Below are 15,923 nucleotides of genomic sequence, written 5' to 3'. Positions count from 1 at the left end.
CGCATGGGTAGTAGTGTTTTCATAGTTGGTCAGATTGCATTAAAAGTTGTTCATGCAAAGTGACAAATGAGGAATCGTATCTTAACAACCAACACGTGTTTATTCCCATTACATTAATACTTTGGTTTTCTATCACCTAAAGTTGTAGAGCTACTTAATTAGCCGTGTCCAACGAGCCATGAATAGTAATGCTACGAACTCATATTATAGTAATGTCATTTGCAAACGACTTAGTTTTGGTGTCCAAAAAAGGCTAACGATGCAACTTGTTGCATATTTACCTTCTTCTGTATCGATATAAACACTAGTTTAAAAATAAATAAATAAATAAAACCTTGACCGGGTTAATTATATTTGTCATTAGCTTTGTTGATTTTATAGAGATTCAGGAATGATATAGTTCACAATTACATTCGACATGATAAGCTTGCATTACAAAGACCGAATGATGTAAAAATCCATTATTGTATTTTTAACATTGTTACATATCCTAGCTTTTTTTCATGTATGCTACAAGCCAGTTCGCTCAGTAGGTTGCTTGAGAAAAGATCGCTTAGATTACCTTTAGATTCTATAAGTCGAGGTGATATATATATATATATAGGGGTGAGATCTAGAGAGAACTCCTTTTAAAGAGAGAACTAGAGAACTGCATCATAACCTTTGGTTTTACTTAATTAATGGGTAAAAATAGAGGAGGGGAATAAAAAAACAAAAAAATAGGGGTTTTGAAAGAAAAGGGTAAAATAGGCATACATAATATCTTTACACATTCCCACTCACCATATCGCTTCATCTCTCTCACTCGTACACTCTGCCCCTAACCTAGGGTTTCATCCGATTTGCCTGTAAAATTGTCTAATCCATCCCCGAGTCAATCAATTATACCAAAGAACACCATCAGGTAATCGTTCATATTAGTTATTCTCACCTAATTCATGTTAATATCATTCGTATTACACTGAATCGACACAAATAGTCTCCGATTCTATGTTTTTTTGTGTTTTCTTTTTGTAAATCGAGTAACAGTATGTTGATACCAACTCATATTTGTTTGACTGCACATATGTAGTACATGAATTATAGGTGTATTACACAGCAACAATGCAATATACTCTGTTTTTGTGTTGATATATGTTCATATTTGCAACATACTCTGTTGTAAATTGAACAATAATACATTAATATCATTTAATATTTGTTTGATTGCATATATGTGGTACATGAATTAGATATGTTTGTCAAAACATAGTAATGTTACACTATATGAGTATATTCGTATACAATGCATAGGTGTATTACATTATAATTTGATTATTTTGATGCAACCGAATCTATTTGTGTTTATTTCATGTATGTAATGTAGTTTTTTTAATTGAATAATAGTATACTGATAGCAGATTGTATCTTGAATGTCCTGCTGAATAACGCACAAGCGTAGTACACGAATCATATGTTTGATTAAATACCTTTCCAATTTATGTTTGTCGAGCACATAAATGTTTATGTTATTGATAATATTCGTTTACCACGCATATGCACATCGCATTATAAGATAGTTAGGTCGACACAACATGTGTACTCCTGTTTATTGTATATATGTATCGTATACTTGACAAGAATGCTGTGACGTTTGCTTAGGTACACAACATGCAATATATATCATGTTCAGCGTGTTTATTAGCATTTACTTATAATGCATACTGGTAATAAAAAAATTATATGAAATCTAGAAATCTGCTTTGTTAAAAGCTTGCTTACACAAATAGTTCACGCTTACGCACTAATTTATTGTAACAAGACTATATTGTTAAAACTCAGGAAAAACCAATCAAAGTATCGATAATGGATAATGACGTGCAGCCACAACACGTGAAAAAGAAGATAAACATTGTATTAAACAGAGAAATAAGTAATAAAAAAAGAGTTATTAGATATCAACAAGTCCAGTAAGTTATACTGTTTATTTGTTTTTCTTTATTTAGAATTGCAGATGTTGAATTATACCATTTTTTCAAAATCAGACAATGTAGTTTGAAGCAGGGAAGTATATCAGACGTCGAATAGACAGATTCAGGTAAGCATGACAAAAGGAAAGTTTTTTTTTTAAATATGTGTGCCTACATATATAACATTACCTATATTTTGCAGCCAAAAAGACAACAACAAGGGCGTCAAAACGTGCATGTATATCGAAACGTGCAACGTTGTATGATGATGTATCAGAGGGTGAAAACGAGAAAAAAATGAAGGAAAAGGTGAGGACAACATAGAGGATACAAGTGAAAGAGAGAAAAATGAAGAGGATACACCACCATAGACGGTACGACCCTTATAAAAACAATAGTCTTGATTTGGTATATGCATTATATGTATGTGTTGCACATATGCATTAATGGTGTATTAAACACTTATGCGGATGTGGTGTATCATATATACGCATTACTGGTAGAATAAACGTTTACGCGGATTTTGTGTATTACATATATGAGATGCAGAGGTAATATTTTCATTATTGATGAGATACATATATGCATTATAGGATGCATTGCACATACGCATAAGTGGTGTATTACACGTTTATGCGGACCTGGTGTATTGCACATACGCTGCAATGGTTTATTACATGTCTAGGCGAGCATGGTGTATTATATATATGAAATACATGTATACTACGTATATGCATTACTAGTGTATTACGTATATGTATTAATAATGTTATGTTATACTACATATATTTACACGCATAAAACCACGCCATACAAAGTGGTAAGTCGAGCGTAATTTTAATACGGTACTGATGCATATATGTAAGTCGTTAGTGTTACGTATGTGTATTATATTGACAATGCTTACATGAAACAAATTAGTAATACATAATGTCGTGATACATGTTTGTTATAATGATTGGGTTTTTTACACAGGTTGACATATTCAGCAATAACCTAATATCGGTTGGACACCCAAAGAAGATATGATGTTAGCAAGGCCAAGAAGAATGGAGTTCCCATGGGCAACAACATATAATGTCACGTACCGTGTGATATTCACAATACAGCATAAGGAATGCTACGAACAAGTTGATTGGGTTTGTTGTGATTTTAGCACAGACGATGTTATGAAGGATGAACAGATCAAGATTTTTTAGATGAGTTTTATAGCTCGCATATTGATTTTGGTTTATTGAGCAGTTAACTCTTAAAATATTCTATTGCGCGAGTATTTTGCTTTCAGATATCAACGCATGCAAGCAACGAGTGATAGAAGATGAAGTAAACAGAAAAAAAAATAGGAAAAACCCAACAACATGACTAGTTAACAGGGTATCTTTTAGTAGTTTTATATTGTTGTATATGATTACATTATGCATCAGTTGTTAAAACATGAGATTGAACTTGAATATTAATCTTATGGTATATTTACTTGGTAGTGTTAATTGATGTATGAAGTTTTTAGCTGCCTCTTACAGTTATAACTCATATTCGTATGTGCATAAGGCTTGTAATACATATATGCAATGCAAACATACATTACATATATGTGTTACAAACATATAATGTTGAGCGAGTGTTGTATATTATGAAGTCCACGTATATATTGTTTAAAATGAAAGTAAAACGACCAATACACATATGTAGTACAAACATAGAATACAAATATGTAATACAAGCATACATTACATATATGTAATACACGCATATAATATAGAAAAATGCCTTATATTATGGAGTGCATGTATACAATGTTCAAATTTCAAGTAAAGCAACCAATATACGTGCGTAAGTCAAACATGAAAGATTGAATGAGTGATGCGGTCTGATTAATACTAAGATTTATCTATGAGTCATGACCCATGTATCCGTTTAGTTGTGCCTAAAGGGGCAGAAAACCTGTTTCATCACCATACATCTCATACTCATTGACAACATTTTCCCACTCGTGTCCACTTCACTTACATACTCTTCGGGTACATCAACATCTAATATATTTGTTTAGTTTGTTGTTAGATAAATGATGCTCAATGTACCACCTGCAATTAGTAAATAATGGAAATAAGTACCAAAAAATTATATGTATATAGTTAGATGATAATGAGAAACCTTACAATAAAATACATGTAACAGTACAAAGTAATAATGTCATGTATAAACGTTTGTGTTATAGTCATGAACACACTTGCTGATTTTATATACATTAACAACACGTAACAGTGCAACACACATATTTAATACATGGAGCAAAATGTTAAAAGTAGAAACTTAGCAGGACACACAAATAACATCACGCATATGTATGAACGTTGTTGCATTGATCGTGAATAAAACATGTGGTAATTTCATGTATAGTGCATTATACTACATGTATGTAGTACATAACACTATACTACATATACGCAGTAGATGAATAAGATGGTATCTTGTTATCAACACTAGCAAATTCCAAAACAATTACCAAAATTTAATTTTATATCAGCATATGGACTCGTTTGGGCACTCCATCAAACAAGTTAGACCTTTTTACTCGAGTAGTAAGGTTTCTGATCCATATTCGTTTGGAACAGCGATCAAACATAATAGGATTTTTTGATTTATCAGGATAAGCAATACATAAACAGTTTACCATAAAACTACTGTAATCAAGCTTCAACTGCAATCAGTTAAAAAATAAATGAAAACGGAAGATAGCATTTGGATAAAAAAATTACCCTAAATTACCATGTCAAACAACTGAAATCAATTTGCAATGATCTTCAATTTAGGATGTAATGTGCTCAACGGTGAATCACTTTTCAATATTTATCCATTAAACACCTTACAATTTTGAACCTAAACACAATAAAAAAAGCCCTAATTTAGAATGCTCTGCTATTCACAAAACTAAGCAATCTGAACACAATTTTTTACAAAATTGTAAGCAATTGCTCATATATTAGGTTAACAATCGACTCAATTTCATCAATTACATACATAATGTCAATTTTGAGAATCAAAGAAGGGTGTATCAGACGAACCTCGTAATCGACGCTCACATGAAGATCGAGTGGAGATGGCTATGATCCAGAATATCTAGTGGAGACAATTACAGTTCAATCATCACAGTCGTAAGATTGAGTGGATTCAATTAAGGTTCAGTCATTCACAGGGGATGATGAACACAATGGAAGCGCTTCGTGTTTTGGAAAACCATTTTTACAAATTTAACCCTGAAGTTAGGAGTTCCCTAGTTCTCTCTTGATCCTTCCCATATATATATATATATGGGAGGGTTATCATAAAAATAAGTAGTTTCCTAGGAAGACTAGGAATAAATCATAGCCATTGGATCATGCTAATCAATGGTTGAGATTTAAAATTACCAATAACCGACATAGTTTCCTAGAACTACCCTTTCATCATTATAACCGACATAGTTTCCTAAAATTGTTCTTTCATCACCATTTTTAATGCCAAATGTCAAAATTTCGTTGGTTCTTACCATTCCTAGGAAACTCCTTATTCTTATTTGAACCATATATATATATATATATATATATATATATATATATATATATATATATATATATAACCGACATAGTTTCCTAGAACTACCCTTTCATCATTATAACCGACATAATTTCCTAGAATTGTTCTTTCATCACCATTTGTAATGCCAAATGTCAAAATTTCGTTGGTTCTTACCATTCCTAAGAAACTCCTTATTCTTATTTGAACCATTATATATATATATATATAACCAATATAGTTTCCTAGAACTACTCTTTCATCATTATAACCGACATAGTTTCCTAGAATTGTTCTTTCATCATCATTTGTAATGCCAAATGTCAAAATTTCGTTGGTTCTTACCATTCCTAGGAAACTCCTTATTCTTATTTGAACCATTATATGGTTTAAATAAGAATAAGGAGTATATGGTTCAAATAAGAATACATAGTTTCCTAGAACTACTCTTTCATCATTATAACCGACATAGTTTCCTAGAATTGTTCTTTCATCACCATTTGTAATGTCAAATGTCAAAATTTCGTTGGTTCTTACCATTCCTAGGAAACTCCTTATTCTTATTTGAACCATTATATGGTTTAAATAAGAATAAGGACATATAATGGTTCAAATAAGAATAAGGAGTTTCCTAGGAATGGTAAGAACCAACGAAATTTTGACATTTGACATTACAAATGGTGATGAAAGAACAATTCTAGGAAACTATGTCGGTTATAATGATGAAAGAGTAGTTCTAGGAAACTATGTCGGTTATTGGTAATTTTAAATCTCAACCATTGATTAGCATGATCCAATGACTATGATTTATTCCTAGTCTTCCTAGGAAACAACTTATTTTTAGGATAACCCTTCCCTATATATATATATTCTCCAATTTAGGAACGATTAATCACCATGAAGAAAAACGTTGATATATTTTTCATTTTAGTGTTATAAATCAAATTTTATTGTTCATTTGATTATATACTTGGTCCTACATGGGACGGCATGACATGCATCGTGTCCACGTGCATGTTTTCCTTAATATCATGCACACATGTCACAACTTTTTTGGCGTTGAGTTACAATGTCAATATCCAATGTTCACACTCACCCACAATGGTTTTGAAACATATTTTTGTTCAACTAAATATATAAACAGCAAATTATAAAATGATTAAAATCATCATAATATTACGCTTGTAAGGATTTGAACACACTACTTTTGTTTTAGAAGGTGTACACCATACCACTAGACCACTAGGTCATATGTAATACGCTAATATATTGATCAACAAAAGATATAATATCGTTTTTTTCCTTATTTTTTTAACAAAGTTCGAAACTACTTCTAATGCCTGATCAGGAGGCATTCCTAAAAGGAAATATTAACCGTACATACTGATCACTCAATAAAACCATCAAAGTAGTCATTAAAAGTTAAAACCAATAACCCAGCTCGCCAAAATCTCACAAATAACGTTCCCCTTCTAAAATTATTTAACAAAGAAAAAATAATACATAATAATAAATAAATAAATGTTCATATTAACAAGACAACATATATATGCATATGAACAAAATGCAATCATTCACCAAAAAGTATGACCATTTTAGTATGTGTGCGGCTAGATAATTTCTACTACTTGTAACAAAAACGTCACTATATAAACAAGTCATTGTATAAATATATTCCTGAACGGCTGGCATTGTTAAGGGGGACCAAGAATACGTATGAAGAAAATTAAAATATTGATTCAAATTAAGTGATCATTAAAACCAATAATCTAGCTCGCCATTCAAGTCCCGGATCGATAATCAAGCACAAATTAAACGAATAACTCTTGTTTATATTTATCATAAAATCTCACTAAAAAAACTGATTACAAATCTCAAACCTAACTCGGTTTGATTCTTAACGAACCCCAACTCGGTTACATCATGTTCACCCTCTATAATGTCTAACAATAACTTGGTTTATATAGGCTAACATAATTTGCTGATCAAGACATTATCAAATATAATAAAATCCTAATTGTAACCCCATAAACCCATTACATATTAATGAATTCCATAGGTCCATTCTGGTCACCTACACGTAACGGGCCTATAAGATGGAAATTACGTCCAACAACCAATACCGTTACTAAATAATGTTCTATGTAGACGTATTTTGTTCAAAACCAGAAAAAATATTAATAATTATAAGATCCGTATAAAATACTTGCACTTAATGTTAGAGGTGCACAAAAAACCCGAACCCAAAACTGGACCCGATAAAAATATCCTGAACCGGTTTTTTTAACCAGGGTTATTAATACCCGTACCCGACCCTACACGTAGGGCGCGGATAGGGTATGCATTTAAGTATCAAAACCCGTACCCGGAACCGGACCTGATTTGTACCCGGTAATACCCAAAAACCCTAACCGGTTCCATACTCGAACCGGGTTTTACGAATACCTGGAACCGAGTTTTTCAAATACCCGATATTACCCGGAAAAATAATTCTAAAATGTGAAACTTCTTAAAAAATCCAATATATATTCGTAAATACTCGCAAAAAAAAAGCCAGAAAAAAACCTGAAAATAGGGTTTTTTCAATACCCGAAAATAGGGTATTCAAATAGCCGGTTTTAGAATACCCAGTTTTATACCCAACCCAAACTCGATACTTAGGGTATGGATTTTAGAAACAATACCTGACCCGAACCCCGACATGGATATTGTCAATACCCAATCATACCAAAATCCAATTCTATACCCGAACTCAGGTATTTGAAAAACTCGATTTATGCACCTTTACTTAATGCATAAATGATGGTAATAAATTATATTTTATAATAAATTATACGGTTTCATATGTCAAACAAAAACTTTTTAAAACTACATGTACGTGCACCAAAAGCGGTTTTCAAAAACAATGGATGTGTCGCTATTGCTCACCTTCCATGAAACACCCCATCACTTCCCAGTCGTATTTTTCTTTGTACTTTTCTAAGACTAATAAATAAATTATTAATATATATACAGTACGCACATTTAGTTTTTCAAATGCTTATCTTATACATGGTTAATTGCCGGTAATACGACCTCCAAATTGGTTTGTTTTGTTATTTAACTTTTATGCTAAATGCATAACTATTACATTTAACCATCTTCTTATATTTTCAAAATTTTAAAATTGAGAAAATGAGTGATTTATTTTGTTTTTTTTTGTTCCATGTACATATGTGTGTATATATATAGCTACTAGCTTTAGAACACGTGTAATACACGGAATGATCTAGATATTAATACAACTAAAGTTATGCATAATTAATGCATGTTACGAAATGTGTAAACAATCACTTGATCATCTTCACATCTCCAATTTTTTTTGTTCACATTCTAGCTTTAAAGAAGTCCAAAACTTTCATCTCATGAATCTTTACTATCAATGATGGATAAATATTGGGTTAACATTCACATTATCACATTTTTCTATTTTGTTAATTTATCTATTTCAACACAACAAAATAATAACGGTAGGCATAAGAAATAAAATTGAATATTATTTTCTTTTGGATAGTAATTGGGAATTTTATTATATTTGTGAAGGACTTATTAGCTTCATCAAAAACTTTTAAACCTTTTAGGTTCATTTGAATCATTTCTTTTGTAGTCACAAATCAGCACTTTAATTTAAATAATATCATGATAGATTGGTAGAAGGGAAGTGTTTGATTAATATAATAAGAGTTTGGATTATTTAAATTCAATATGCTAATACAACTTAACAAATGAATTTTGTAACATGAGACTTTCTAATTTGATAAGCATCAAATTATGGTTTCCTATTAGAATTATATGAGGGGGAAGTAGACAACGACGTGACAGGGGGTGTACGACCCATTTGAGGGGTCATCCAGATTTGGATGGACAAGCATTTATTGTAATTATGGATGGAGCGAACGTTGATGATGTCTGGTCCAAGTGCATGTAACATCCAGTCCTCATACAACTAATGAGGCTGAAGAATTGCCTCGTCTAACAAGGAAGAAAATTACCAAAGCAAAAGCAAGAGTTGGCTTGTCTAAAGGTAATGCCAAGGTGATTACGAATGTTAGTGAGTTGTTTGATAAAAGTACAACCATCATGGACACACGCAAGACCCAAATAGAACATTTCTTGTTACCAAGACACATGGCACCCTTAAAGGATAGATCAAACATGAACCAGAATGATGCTAGAAAACTGGAGCTAAACGTAACATGAACCATTCTACATAATGTATTAATGTTCATTTTATGTGATTTTTTTAGTTAATGTAATGTTTAAATCTTTTAATATTTGTAACTTCTAAGTTCTAATGCATTCTCCTATTCTAAATTGTAAGAATTTAAAAGGAGTAGTTTATCAAAAAAAATTGTGAAAAAATAGGTGATGATATCATGTGGAACTAAAAAACTTTGAAAAGTGACGTAAAACCGTAAATAAAACAGATGCTTTTTTGTTTTTGTTTTCTAAATGAGTGAAAATTCAACGTGTTAACTAAAGTGACGCGTTTAAAGAGTTACATCAATTAAGCGACACTTAATATAAAAACAATAGTGTTTCCTTTACTTTTCTTTTCTATTTTCTAAATGATGGATTCATAGTCGTATATGGTATAGATAGATAGCATCGACATAAAACACTTGGTCATTATAGGTTGATACTATAACATAGACAACAATAGTCTTTGTATTATTTTCAACTAAAGTGGCGTTTATACTATAACCTTTTTGTTGAATATAATAATAATAATAATAATAATAATAATAATAATAATAATAATAATAATAATAATAATAATAATAATAATATATGTATACTTTTACATTAAAATAATGAGTCTATTTTGTTTGGTTTCACCATGTATATGTAATGTTAGCACTCCTGTTATATAAAAGTTAACAATCTCACTCTAATATGTATAGTATTTTATGTATTTTTTTTGCCAATATTTAGATTATGTGGATTTAAGTGATAAATTAATCTAGAAAATCATTCATTTAACATATGTTCGAATTAGAGAGAACTTTATGGTATAAAATTACTACAATGAAAAGTAAAGGACTTTAATGAGTGATAAATATAACCCATAAACTTTTAAAAGCTAGCAAAAAAATATTGCTACCTAATCGCATATGTGATGGTTAAAACGTAAGATTTTTAAGGTATCAGATTTGAAATCTAACTCAAATAAGTTGTCTTCTAGCGATAGGTTTCTTTCTTGATGATATTCTTGGATGAGTCCGACCTGAAACGTGAAAATCAACATTGACAGTCAACATCCCATCTTAGAAAGACTCACTTAAGCAATGAGTGTAATTTCAAACGTATTTAAAAAAGAAAAGACAAAAAATATCTTTCTTAAAGTTTGAAAACTTGGTCGATCTTCATTTAAATTTTCTTAAGAAAAAGTTCATGGACTAAAATAACTTTTAAGATAATAATAATAAAATGTAGAAATATTGAATTTTGAATATGTCAAATTTCAAGATTATTAGGGTTTAAAAGTAAGTAAACTTTTAGTAGCCTAAGTTTTGCCACCTTCTTGTTGGGCTTTATATTTATATACAGAAGCCGTTTTTCTAAAAAAAACTAATCTTTTATAGTTAGTGTTGTAAAAATCGGTCTAGATGGCTGAGTATTCGACGAGTAATCCCCATGTTCTGGGCGTCAAAGCCGAGTGCCTGACAAGTAATTCCCTAGTACTTCCCGACAAGGCTATGACGCTATGTGCTTACAACTCCTCAGTTGATCACTCTAGTAGCGTCCAACAGCTTCTGCAACCATGTCTTTGATAATAGTAGCGGTTTAAAATATTATCAAATTTAAACATGTGCTTATTTATGTTAAAAAATATTGGAAATGCGGTGATTCGATGTATATAAGCAAAATTGATCCACTCAAATCATATTTTTATTGCATAAGTGGGGCTCGTAATATACGCACTAGGACTCGATCATCATTGTTTTGAGATCCTTTCTATACTATAATCGTCGTACATATCCAAATCTTGAGGATTCTTTGTTTAAAGGTTATCATTTATAACATTTAATAGTTTAATGTTTAATGTATTCGTTTTGGTAAGTATTTTTAGAGGTGTCTAAGTTTCTTGATTCAAAATATATAACATAATATGCACTAAACTAATGATCACACATATGATAAATATCATATGTTTTAAAGGGTCGTCTGTACGATATTAATTATTATTTTGTTTGGCGTGTGTGTGGTTTTATCTTGAGTGAATCCCGGAAATTTTTTAAACCGTGCCTCATAAAATGCTTTGAAACTATAGAGAAAATGAAGAAGATGAAATGCTGAAGAATTTTCCGGCCAGCCATGAAATACTCTACAACTGATTAAAAAGAAGAAGATGTAAATAAAACACTTGGATGCATAATTAATAGACAATTTTATAGAATTCATCATTTATGTTTGTCTCTACTTTTATGTAACATTCTTAACGTTTAAGAAATCACAATAGACATTCTTTATGTTTCCTTTTAGTTTCAATCTTCAATATTTGTCAGTAACTTCGTTAATTTTTCAGGTTCAATCATAAGTAAAACAAAGAAGGGTTGGTTTCTTGAATCTCACACAATCTTGGATTTTGATCTTCACGACATACTTAGCTAAGCGCCAATGAAGATGGTACTTTAATAATTTGAAAAGATTTTTGAAGATCGAGATTGAAGATTGTATGCGATTTAAGAAACCAACCCTTTTTTCTATCTTTACTTTACTTTTAAACTAGTAATCTCTCCTAATTAGCATAGCTAAAGAAAAAAAACACGAAAATAGGTCCATTTAAACAGACTGAAAAAAAATAATTAATTTTTATCGATAAAACGACTCTAAAACTGTCCGACCCCATAAAAGTTTTTTTTACATTCGTTAGTGTATAGGAGTGATACATACACATAAAGCATCTGATATCTTAATTAGTTTAAACCAATCATAATTTTGAAAACAAAAAATACTAGCAAATGATAATTGGCTTTGAAGTTGTATATACCTAATCAATCAACAAATTGAAATGCAACATTCTCAAAATGTCCTCTCCGTAGTCTCTAGAAAGAGATTCCATTTTTGTCCCTCCAAATTTCAAATTCTACCTTTGTTAAACACAAGCTTGTCGACACCGCGATGTTTGGAATTCCAATCGACGCGTTTGTGATGCCGTCATATCACGCCTCGTGCCAGAAACATGTCGTCCCCAACATGTTATGTTTCTAAACAAATCCCGTCGTCCCCGACATGTTTAATCATAAGAAAAGAAAGGTTTCGCTTCGTCTTTGCTTGAGTAAAGAAAGCTTTCTCAACTGTCACTGCTTATTGACCCGAACCTGGGTGATTGAAACAAACTCACTTAATTCATTTAAAAAAAATTCAACACATTATTTGTACGTCGTATCATGGGCCTAAGTTGAGTAGGCCTGAGAAGTCCGAGTTTGGAAGGTTCAAAATTGGGCCAAAAATAAAATTAATTCAAATGGATTTGGGCTACTATTGAGCACACTTGTGGCCCGTGGGAAGTAGACATGTATACTAAACATTTTTGTTGGGTCATTTTAGCCTAGATATCGTAAGTCCAACATATAAGCTCAAACGGAGGTAACTCTAGAATCAAATATTCAAATGATAAATTATTTTACTTATATGCAAGGCATAATTTTTCTTGGTTCATTTAGGTGCATCGTTTATGTATCATGTTTTACCATAATAAATCAAATAGTATATCTAAATATATTCATACCCGTAGAGGGTGGAGTGGGGTATATCATATTAGACTGTCAGGTTTTGAGTTAACCTTTTGAGTCATTCAACACAAATCCCACTCATATATTTTCACGGCTGATGACGGGGGTAGCCCAAGGAAATAATAAAATGGTTGAAACACGTTAACGCTAAAAGGGTTAAAAGGTTAAAAGCTTCGTTTCCCGCCCAAACTTATGTAAACAAGTACCCACGTGCTACAGTACGATGTCAAATAACTGTTCTTCATATGGACCAGCGGTCCAAGCCTTCCCGCCCATAAAGGTCAACTCTCTATGCAAACAAGAGGCTAACTAGTTTAGTTAACTGGATTAAAAGGCTTAGATCTTCTTCATATAAATAGATAACTTAGCCTTAAACATAAACAGAACAGATATGGACAGATAACACCATCTCCCTAATCTCCTACTTTTCCTTGAGAAATATGCTTATAGCTTATTTCTTTCTTACTTCAATAACTTCATAGCTTCACCAAGAACATCATCCTAAAACCGATTCCAAACATCACGGTTCTTGATCCTCGGTGAGCTATAACAACGAACAACTAACTAGTGAACCTCCTTCTACGTTTTGCAAACGTAGAGGGACACCACGACCTGCGTTAGGCTAACCTGAACCCTTGAAGCCTCTTAGCCTAACCAGTCCATTCACTATCATTGCTCTTATCTTTGTTGTAGCAACAAGTTGGCGCCCACCGTGGGGCTACGCCGCTTACTTTATCATAAAGACCAGTAGTGTAGCTCCATCACCATGTCAGAACCTACACCAAGCGTGTCAAGAAACTCCGGTGACGACCTCGATTTTTTCCACTCCGGGAGGAACTTCGACGGGACCTTTGTTCCTCGATTTTTCACCTTTTCGAACTCCAACCCCTTCGCGATCCGGAGTTCCTTCTCCTCATGCAGGAGTCACAAACACCCTAGAACGTGTCGACTTGACGATGGAAGGGGTATCACGACATTTCTTGCAACTAAGGCATCTCCTTAACCAACACGTGAGCCAAGAAAGAGAAAAAGGGATAAGAATCAGGCTGGATTATGACGAATCGGAGCCCTCATTGTCGCTCGACGCAACGTCCACCTTCCCCTCCAACCAGCTCACGACCGGCTGCTTCTCTTTTTGAAGCTGGTCCAAGTGTAACCTGTCAACCCTTTAACCCCTCTCCCTACACTTATGGGAGATCAAGCCAGACGGCTTTCCTTTTATTCACCTCACGACCCCTTGGTCACGAGACCACTCTCGACCAAATATGGCGGTCACCAGCTTCAAATGCTCCTCCTACAGCCACTATGCGGGAGCAGGCCATGTCGGTCTTGCCGTTGGCTCGAAGTGCAGCGATGAGTACTTCCATGGGAGCAAACCAAACAGCAGTAACACCTGAAAGCCTTCAAGGCTTTAACCTGATGCCTCAAATGATGGCACACTTCCCGTGGACCCAGCTCATCAACCAAGCGCTGGGTACTCACCAAGGGACAACAAGTCATAATCCTGCTGTGAGGCTAGATGAAGATCTTGCAAAGCCTTACAAGCCCGGTAACCTATCATGCTTCTCCCAACAAATCGCCGATTATGACTTCCAAACAAAAATAAATATGCCACCCAATATAAAAACGTATGATGGGACTGAAGATCCCGAAGACCACCTCTAGATCTTCACTGGGGCAGCCAGAATTGAAAAATGGTCCCATGCTGAGTGTTGCTTGATGTTCATGCAAACGCTAGTCGGATCGGCAAGAATACGGTTCAACGACCTTTCTGCTCAAAGCGTTTGAAGCTTCGACGATCTGAGCAAGGGCTTCTTGGCCCACTTCTCACAACAAAGAAGGTACGTCAAAGACGCCACTGTCATTTTTCAGATAAAACAAAAAGATGATGAAAACCTTCGAGACTTCATCGAAAGGTACAAGAAAGAAGGGTTACAATATGTGGGGGCTGACGAAAAAATGAGGGTGGCAGGCTTCATGAACGCCATCACCTCCAAGCACCTCACAAGGGACTTTAACAAGTGCCTGCCTAAAACCCTTGAAGAAGCTCTTGAACAAGCCGAGGCACATATTCGAGGCGAGGAGGCCGTTGATTTTAAAGAACAACGAAAAAGAGCTCCTAGTTGGCGAGACAACAGCCCCAACCGAAAGAGAGGGAACTACAATCCCTATGATAAATATCCAAGGAGCTCAGATCAACGAAGGCCTTAAAACCCTCCAAGCAGGGAAAAGACTGTGAACTTCACAGCCTTAACCAAAACCCCTCAGGAGATCTTTGCCACTGAAGAAGTAAAACACAACTTCCGACCTCCTCGACCCTTGCCCAAGAGCAAAAAGAACGAAAACTCCACTCAGTTATGTGATTTTCACAATGAAAAAGGTCACCACACGAACGATTGCTTTCAACTCAAGAGAAGAATTGAGGAAGCCGTTAAGTCTGGAGAATTGGCTCATTTGGTGAAAGGGGTCAAAGACAAGATGGCTGAAAGAAAAATCAAAGAAGTAAATATTGTGAATATAGACCAAGGTATTCCCCACAAACGACAACGCTTGGAAGCTGGGGAGCTTCAATGCATCTGCTTCCCACCGCCTCAAGGTAACTTACTCTCAAACCCTCTAACGGTGGAAGCAAACATGGGAACAC

Source organism: Bidens hawaiensis, unplaced genomic scaffold (assembly GCF_021521415.1).
Source record: "Bidens hawaiensis isolate Kalapana, Puna unplaced genomic scaffold, B.hawaiensis_p1.1 tig00046194_1, whole genome shotgun sequence".
Taxonomy (NCBI): Eukaryota; Viridiplantae; Streptophyta; class Magnoliopsida; order Asterales; family Asteraceae; genus Bidens; species Bidens hawaiensis.
The sequence above is the reverse complement of the archived record's forward strand: the minus strand, read 5'-3'. Positions refer to the sequence as shown.